Source organism: Rhinoderma darwinii, chromosome 1, assembly GCF_050947455.1.
Source record: "Rhinoderma darwinii isolate aRhiDar2 chromosome 1, aRhiDar2.hap1, whole genome shotgun sequence".
Lineage (NCBI taxonomy): Eukaryota > Metazoa > Chordata > Amphibia > Anura > Rhinodermatidae > Rhinoderma > Rhinoderma darwinii.
Genome location: NC_134687.1, coordinates 657,478,327 through 657,488,352, shown reverse-complemented (window position 1 = coordinate 657,488,352; position 10,026 = coordinate 657,478,327).

The window sequence follows — 10,026 nt, the reverse complement described above, 5'->3', positions numbered from 1 at the left end:
TTAAGTCCCATAGGACGCATTGTTCCCAGAGTCCAGATCCACTTTGACTCACACTTTGCCAGATTTTTTTAAATATCACCTTTGCGAATATTTTGTTTGATACAATCAATCCCTTTTACTTTTAATTTTGTTGGGTCGCAAGAGTGATAGGCTTTAAAATGTCTAGCAATGGGCTTCAACGTTTCAGGGGTCTCTATCTCTTTAGCCATTATGATGTCTCGAACATGCTCCCTGACCCGGACTTTTAGCTCCCTGGTGGTCAGACCAACATATATCATGGGGCAAGGGCATGTGGCAAAGTAGACAACTGCCTTAGTTGAACAAGTAATTGGGTGTGTGATATTAAAGGTACGTATACCCGCTGAGTCAGTAAAAGATGTTGCTTGCTCGATGTTGGGGCACGCCACACAATGACCACAGGCCTTGCACCCCCATTTTGGACCCTTAGTACCAAAGGGGAACTTTATGCTTTTGTTTTGATAATGGCTTCTGACAAGGTAGTCTTTGATATTCTTAGAGCGTCTCACTGAAACACTTGGGTATTTGGGAATGTATTTTGCAATGGTGGAGTCTGTAAGCAAAATAGGCCAGAATTGTTTTAAAATTCCTTGCATCTGATGCCAGCGTGAGTGATATTCAGTGGTGAATCTTACCTGTGTTGCATATTTATTTTTCGGTTTGGGAAATAGGAGGGTTTCTCTAGAGGTATGTTTAGCGCGGTGATACGCCTTCTTTATTGAGCGTTTGCTATATCCACGCGCGAGGAAGCGGTTCGTAAGATCGTATGCCTGTTTCTCAAACCCTTCCAGAGAGGAACAAATCCTTCTGATTCTTAAAAATTGGCCTATTGGAACGGCCCGAACAGTCTGTATGGGATGAGAAGAGGAAGCAAGGAGAAGAGAATTAACCGCAGTTGCTTTGCGGAAAACATCCGACTGAAGAAAACCATTTAAGTCTCTGGATAACTTAATATCCAGGAACTTTGCCTGTTGTTTATCATAATGGTGCGTCAATTTTATGTTTAGATTATTTTTATTTAAGTCACCTATGAAAGTCTCAAATGATTCTGATGTGCCCTTCCAGATGAGGAGGATGTCATCTATGTACCTGGCCCAAAAAATGACCTGGTCCATAGAGACATCCTGCCCCCCCTGGAACAGGTCCTTCTCCCACAGCCCCAGGACAAATTGGCATACGACGGGGCACAAGCTGCCCCCATTGCCGTTCCCTGGAGCTGTAGGTAAAATGACTCATTGAAAATGAAAAAATTGTGTGTGAGTGCAAACTCCAACAGGGTAAGTATGAAGTTTGAAAAAGCATTCTCCATACTCCCTGTAGTCAGAAAAAAGGAAACCGCTTTAAGGCCATCAGTGTGTCGGATGCTGGTGTAGAGTGACTCCATGTCACATGTCACCAACAGCATATCTTCCTCCACACTGATGCCATCAATCTTTTGTAGGAGGTCTGCCGTGTCACGGACATATGATGGCAGACATTCCACAAAACCCTTTAAATGATGATCAATAAATTTGCACATTTTCTCGGTCAGGTTGCCCTTACCTGAAATAATGGGTCTTCCTGGTGGGGTTTTAGGGTCTTTATGGACTTTTGGGAGCAAGTAGAATGTCGATATCGTAGGTTCAGCCGAAATAAGAGCTTCATACAGCTCTTTAGTGATAGTGTTGTTAAGTAAAGCCTTCATCAGAATTTTTTCCAATTCTATTTTAAAAGTACACAAAGGGTTATATGTTAGTTTTTTATAACAATTTTTCTGATGTAATTGTCTATAGGCCTCTGTCTCGTACATTGTACATGGCCAAATTACAATGTTGCCGCCTTTATCGGCTGCCTTGATTACGACATCATTTAATTTAGTTAGTTTCTTCAAACTCTGTCGTTGCACTTTTGACAGGTTATCATTGCTAATGTTGTTAGAAATTCTTTCAAATTCACGGCTAACTGACTTAACGAATGTGTCCACTGCTGGGCACATCGTCATTGCGGGAAATCGTTTAGATTTAACTCTTTTTGTATACAGTATTGTACTGTTTATGTCATTGCTTGCACCATAGCTCCTATTGATTATTTATTTAGTCAGCCTGTTTGTATCAGCTAGACAAATACACACTGTCTCTGTTTGTTACTCTACCCATCATGTTTACATTTCCTCTGCATTTGATGAACGTCTCCATTTCATGCTTTGCATGACTCATCTTTTAACTCTTGCGATTATGTTGAATAAAGTTTATATTTTTGTATCAGACATGTGTTGTGTTAATTGTACCCTACTCTTTATAGGCTATATAATAGATTTTGAGGGTCAATGCACCAAGATTTACTTGTTTTTTTCAAGATCTTGCGTTTGATTTGGTTAAATATTGGTCACTTACCTTTCTTATGCATACTAGCAAGATCGCTTCTCCTGTACGTACCAATAGGTTTATATATGCCCAAAATATATTAGACTGACGTTTTAAATGAGTATATCAATTGACACTCGCCCAGTAAACGTATCCAGATACAAATCTATAAGTTAAATTGATATGTCGGAGAGAAAAGACACAGACCATGCTTGTATACAGAAATTTCCTTCTCTGACTTTATTTACAAAAGCAATTACAATAATATCTTTCGAAAAAGGAGTAGGCTTGATTTTAGCCAATCGCTTACAAAATCACGTTGACTCTAATTCAGCCAATAGCATACAATGAGTAGATATTCGTCCTGAACCAATCATAGGCATAAAAGACTTCTTAAATGTAAAACTATAATTTCCCAAAATATACCATGTCATATTGGCTAAAGGGTCATTACTGACCCCATCGTTGCCGTAAACAAACTGTTTTGCCAAAGCAGTACCAGACAATAGAATCCTTTCTCATAATAAAACAGGTAAATATTTATCTATGTTCTACATAACAAGAAAGACTAAACATGCAGCTCAGGAACAAAAACATAATTGTTTCAGACATTGCTGGCATGGATATATTAACTTAAAGAGGCTCTGTCACCAGATTATAAGTGCCCTATCTCTTACATAATCAGATCGCCGCTGGAATGTAGATAACAGCAGTGGTTTTTATTTTGAAAAACGATCATTTTTGAGCAAGTTATGAGCCATTTTAGATTTAGTTTCTTAATGCCCAACTGGGTGTGTTTTTACTTTTGACCAAGTGGGTGTTGTAAAGAAGTGTATGAGGCTGACCAATCAGTGACATACACTTCTCATTGTTCCAGCCCAGCTTCTTTCACTGCACAATCTCACTGTGCTGTGGATCATGCCCTTATGTGTAGACGGGAGGTCACGCTCCCCTGTGTGTCTGACTTCCTGTGAATTGCGGGATTACATCATTACCTATCAAATCCCTCCTGGCAGCTCTGAAACCATTCCCCACACAGCTTCATCCTCCTTGTTCGTTTGTATATTTCCCCCATGCATATAGTGCCACTAAAGAGATGATCATTGCCCTAAGGGGGCAGCAGTGCATTGATATAATAGGCGAGTCCCTACAATTATTAGCTGAAAAGTTATAAAACTCAACCAACTAAAACGGACTGTCGATACTATTTGTGCGTGCAGCGACTTCAGTGTATTTCTATGATATGCTGCTTCTCCCTGTCTCCTGTGTAAAACTGACCGATAGAAAATGATCACACAGAGAAGGCAAAGGAGGCAGGCTGAAGCTGCATCATATAGGATATAATAAAACTCTACAGTGTCAGGACAGCAGTTCTATGTCACTGATCAAACACTTGGATAGGACTTAGAGCAGAGCAAGTGTAGTGTGATGAGACTCTGTCCCCACTGCAATACTAGTGGCATGATGGTAAATGTAGTCTGCATTGGGTGAAACATATCGGAGGGGCAGAAGGAACTAAGTTGGCCGACAACCCATAAAAGCACATACACTAAACAGGTATACACAAGGCAAGCAGTCCTGGACAAAAGTTTGGAGACTGATAAATTTTGTTTTTCCCAAAGTTTGCTGCTTTAGTGTTTACAGATCTTTTGGTGGGATGTTTCTCTGGTTACTGAAGTACATTTCAGTGCATTTCATATGTTTTTTTTAAACTTTTATTTAAAATACATCAAGTTTAGCAAAGACTCAATACTTACAGTGTTTATTGACCCTTCTTTTTCAAGACTTCTGGCAAGCTGGATATCAGCTTCTGGGCAATATCCTGACTGATAGCAACCCATTCTTGAATAATCAGTGCTTGGAGTTTATAAAAATTTCAGTGTTTTTGTTTGTCCATCCGCTTTTTGAGGATTGACCACAGGTCCTCAATGGGATTGAGATCTTGGGAGTTTCCTGGCCCTGGACCCATAATTTCAATGTTTTGTTCACCGAGCCACTTAATTATCACTTTTGCCTTGTGACATGGTGCTCTATCATGATGCAAAAAGCAATGTTCATCATTAAATTACTCGTGCATCGTTGGGAGAAGTTGCTCTTAGGGGATGTTTAGATACCATTCTTTATTCATGGAAGTGTTCTTAGGCAAAATTGTGAGTTAGCTCACTCCCTTGGATGAAAAGGAACCCCATGTAGCGTCCATGGCCGCGGGCCGTCAGGTTTACTCACCTCCCGACGCCCGCAGCCATGGATCCGTGAGCGCTGGTCCCCAACTCCTTCCTAGGAGACGCCAGCGCTCACTTTCGCTCCGTTCGGCTGTGTCCCGTAGGGTGCGCGCGCACGCACGCTCGTGCCCGGCCTTAAAGGGCCAGTCCGCGCAAATAGGAGGAAGTCATCATCATCAACTGCCACGATTTCCTGGTCTATAAGAAGGCCCCTGGCCTTCTAATCCTTGCCTGAGCGTTGTTAGTTTTCCCAGTCTGTCTTGCAAATGGTCCCTTAGTGTTTCCCGTTCCAGTTGTGAACCGTTCCTTGTTCCCTGTTCTTGTTTCCTGTGCTGTGCCTTTGTATCAAGTCATGCCACGTTCTGTGTCATCTGCCACGTCCGGAGGAATCCGCCACGTTCTTTGTCATCTGCCACGTCCAGAGGAATCCGCCACATCTGGCGCAACTTGCGGCTCCTCTGTCATCCACCACGTTTGGCACTATCTGCTGCACCCATCTCCATCTGTGCCAGAGCTGAGGCCACCGTCTGGACTATCCAGGTACCCTTGTGCGGGACATTGTATTTCTGGGGTGTCCTGTTGTTTGGCAAGCTGCCTCCCCGCTACGGCGGTACGGCCTAGTGGGTCCACCCACCCGCTTCGTGACAGTACGCTCAGGCCATGGACTTCGCTGGTCAACCTGAGACTTTGACGACACAAGCCATGCTGGCCGAGATGGAGGATCTCCAGTCACGACAAGACCAGCTCCTCCTGTTGGTGAACGCCATAGCCCATCGGTTGCTTGCCCCAACCACAGTCGTCACCGCACCCGTTCCTCTAACTACACTTCCTGTCTGTACCAGTACCAACCCACTGTGTTTCTTGCTGCTACCTCCACGCTATGACGGAGATCCGAGGTCCTGCAGGGGATTTTTGAATCAGTGCCTGATCCATTTCAGACTACATGCCAGGTCCTTCTGTTCGGATGACGTCAGGATCGCCTTCATCATCTCTCTCCTTACTGGCAAAGCCCTGGCATAGGCTAATCCTCTGTGCGAGCATCAGGGACCAGAGACCCTGGAATTTCAGTGCATCTTACAGACCTTCCGCTCGATCTTTGCGGAACCTCGGAGAGTTTCTTCGGCTGCTGCATCCTTGCTAACCCTACACCAGGGAGACCTCTCCGTGGGCGAGTATGCCATCCAGTTCCGTATCCTGGCTGCTGAATTTACCTGGAACAACGAGGCTTTGGTGGCTACATTCTGGCAGGGACTGTCTTCAGGGATCAAGGACGAGCTGGCTGAAAGCGATCTGCCATCTACCCTGGACGATCTTATCCTACTCGCCTCCCGGGTTGACATGAGGATCCGGGAACGTTCCCAATAGGTTCTCCGGGAGAGAGAACTTCCTAGGCTGGATTCTGCTTTCCTGCAATCCCCCTCAGTAATCCCACCAGAGGATCCGATGCAGAGTAATTATGTCAAATAGTCTACCCAGGAGAAACAACGCAGACGCACTACTGGACTTTGTTGGTATTGCGGCCTTGGAGGCAATATTGTGCGTCTGTGTCCCCAGAGGCCAGAGAGACCCCATTGCCTAGGATTGGTTGGAGAGACAACCCTAGGTGGAACGGAATCTAACAGAGCATTCTGTTCCAAATGGACTATTCCTGTGACCCTAGTATCCAGCGACAGGACGCATCAAGTTTCTGCCTATCTTGACTCTGGCTCTGCTGAAAACTTCATCCAGAAAGAGCTAGTGGATCATCTCAGTTGCCCACAGTTCCCCTAGAGACGTCTTTGGCTGTTGCCTCAGTTAATGGACTGCCTCTGCCTGATCCCATCATTTTTAAAACCAAGCCATTGAAGCTCCAGGTTGGAGTCCTTCATTTTGAATTAATTTTTTTCCTTGTTTTGCCCAAGGCCATCAATCCTGTTCTGCTGGGCCTGCCTTGGCTTCGACTACATGCCCCACTCCTGGACTTCTGGAGAGGTTCTCCAATGGGGCTCCAAGTGCCATGGTCGTTGTCTGTTGCCGATCCATCCTGTCAAGCCTCCTCTGCCTCAATCGTTGGCGGGACTGCCTCCCCAATTTGCTCAGTATGCAGATGTTTTCAGCAAAAGGGAGGCTGAGACTCTGCCTCCACATCGGACCTATGACTGCCCCATTGAACTGGTTCCTAATGCCTCTCTCCCCCGTGGACGCGTATATCCTCTCTCCTTGCCAGAGCCTCTATCCATGTCGGCCTATATCAAGGAGAATCTGGAGAGGGGTTTCATACGAAAATCTTCCTCCCCGGCCGGGGCTGGATTCTTCTTCGTTAAAAAGAAGGACGGATCCCTTCGTCCCTGCATTGACTACCGGGGCCTCAACCTGAACAGTCAAGAACAAATACCCGTTGCCACTCATTTCTGAGCTATTTGATCGCATACGAGGAGCCAAAACATTTTCTAAGCTAGACCTGCGGGGGGCCTACAATCTAGTCCGGATTCGCCGGGGTGATGAATGGAAGACGGCATTTAACACCCGGGACGGGCACTACGAATACCTAGTGATGCCCTTAGGACTGTGTAACGCTCCCGCAGTGTTTCAGGAGTTCGTTAACGATATCTTCCAGGATCTACTCTGACTGTGTTGTTGTTTATCTCGATGATATTTTGATTTTCTCTGCAGATCCAACGACTAATCGGAGGCATGTCCGTCAGGTTCTACTACGATTGAGGTAGAATCATTTATACGCCAAGCTGGAGAAGTGTGTCTTTGAGAATAATTCTCTGCCCTCCCTGGAATACATCATATCGGATCAAGGCCTCAAGATGGATCCTGAGAAAGTGAAAGCTGTCCTGGAGTGGCCACGTCCTCAAGGCTTAAGGGCCATACAGCGGTTACTGGGATTCGCCAAATTCTACCGGCAGTTTATTCCTAACTTCTCTTGATGGCTCACATCTCGACCCTTACCAAGAAGGGTGTGAACGCCAAAGTGTGGACTCCAGAGGCAGAGTCCGCATTTATTAGCCTCAAGAAAGCCTTCAATTCAGCCTCGATCCTCCATCATCCTGACGTATCTCGGCAGTTCCCACTGGAAGTGGACGCTTCCTCTGTTGGTGCAGGTGCACTTCTGTTCCAGAGGAGCTCAAAAGGAAAGGCAGTGGTATGTGGCTACTACTCAGGACTGTTTTCTTCTGCTGAGCGCAAATACTCCATTGGAGATCGGAGCTACTGGCCATCAAATTGGCCCTGGAGGAGTGGAGACATCTTCTAGAGGGCGCTGCTCACCCCATCCGGATCTTCACCGACCACAAGAACCTTACTTACCTTCAGTCTGCACAACGACTGAATCCCCGTCAAGCCAGGTGGTCGCTGTTTTTCACCCGTTTCCAGTTTCTGCTCCACTACCGTCCCGCGGACAAGAATGTGAGGGCCGATGCCCTGTCCAGATCGTTTGAGACGGAGGACACGGTGGGGTCCCTTCAGACTATCATAGACCCGTCCTGCATTGTCACTGCTAATCCTCTGCAGGTTAGAGACATCCCTCCTGGGAGAACTTTTGTTCGGTTGGCAGACAGGAGAAGAATTCTCCGCTGGGGACACAGTTCGAAACTCGCTGGGCACGCTGGTGTCCGTAAAACCCGATACCTGATTGCTCATCACTTCTGGTGGCCCACGCTACCTAAAGATGTTCTGGACTTTGTCTCTTCTTGCACGGTGTGTGCCTCTAACAAAGTGACTCACTCCAAGCCTGCCGGCCTGCTTCAACCTCTGCCTATACCCAATGCCCCCTGGCAGCACATTGCGATGGACTTTGTCACAGACCTTCCCCCCTCAGCAGGATGCAACACTGTCTGGGTGGTGGTGGACCGGTTCTCTAAGATGGCTCATTTTATCCTGCTGACCGGCCTACCTTCTGCTCCTCGTCTGGCGAGTCTCTTCATTCTACACATCTTTCGCTTGCATGGCTTTCCTCTTCACATCGTGTCAGATCGGGGTGTTCAGTTTACCTCAAAGTTCTGGAGAGCCCTCTGTAAACTCCTGGATGTGAGTTTGGACTTTTCCTCAGTCTATCACCCCCAGTCCAATGGGCAAGTTGAAAGGATCAACTAGATCATGGAGAATTATCTCCGCCACTTCATCTCTTCACAGCACGATAACTGGGTACAGCTTCTTCCATGGGCCGAGTTTTCATACAACAACCACACAAGTGAGTCCACCACTTCCACTCCGTTTCACATCGTGTACAGTCAACATCCCAGAGTTCCTCTTCCTGTGTCGACTTCATCTCAGGTACCCGCTGCTGACTCTGCATATGGAGACTTCCTGCAAATCTGGAAACAGACCCGGTCCTCTATTTTGCTGGCGGTAGATCGCATGAAGCGAAAGGCGGATACTAGGAGAAGAGAGCCACCTCAGTATCTTCCGGGGACTAAAGTCTGGCTGTCCTCTCAGAAAATTCGCTTGAGGGTGCCTTCATACAAGTTTGCTCCCAGGTTCCTTGGTCCTTTCGAGATCCTGCAACAAATCAACCCTGTCTCCTATAAGCTGCGGCTGCCTCCTACCCTCAGAATCCCTAACTCCTTCCATGTGTCCCTCCTGAAACCAGTGGTCCTGAATCGCTACAGCAAGACTTCTAGTTCCACAGTTGCTCCCAGCGGCACTTCTGATGTATTCGAGGTAAAAGAGATCCTGGACTGCAAAAGGGTAGGAGGAAGGACTTTCTATTTGGTGGACTGGAGAGGGTTTGGTCCTGAGGAGAGGTCCTGGGAGCCAAAAGATAACCTCAGCGCTCCTGCTCTTATTAAAAAATGTCTCTCTCGCTCTGGCCCCAAGAAGAGGGGGCGTAAGAGGGGGGATACTGTAGCATCCATGGCCGCGGGCCGTCGGGTTTAGTCACCTCCCGACGCCCGCAGCCATGGATCCGTGAGCGCTGGTCCCCATCTCCTTCCTAGGAGACGCCAGCGCTCACTTCCGCTCCGTTCGGCTGTGTCCCGTAGGGTGCGCGCGCTCGTTCCCGGCCTTAAAGGGCGCAAATAGGAGGAAGTCATCATCGTCAACTGCCACGATTGCCTGGTCTATAAGAAGGCCCCTGGCCTTCTAATCGTTGCCTGAGCGTTGTTAGTTTTCCTAGTCTGTCTTGCAAATGGTCCCTTAGTGTTTTCCGTTCCAGTTGTGACCCGTTCCTTGTTCCCCGTTCATGTTTCCTGTGCTGTGCCTTTGTATAAAGTCGTGCCACGCTCTGTGTCATCCGCCACGTCCTGTGTCATCTGCCACGTCCGGAGGAATCCGCCACGTTCTGTCATCTGCCACGTCCGGAGGAATCTGCCACGTCTGGCGCAACTTGCGGCTTTTGTGTCATCCGCCACGTTTGGCACTATCTACTGCACCCATCTCCAACTGTGCCAGAGCTGAGGCCACCGTCTGGACTATCCAGGTACGCTTGTGCGGGACATTGTATTTCTGGGGTGTCCTGT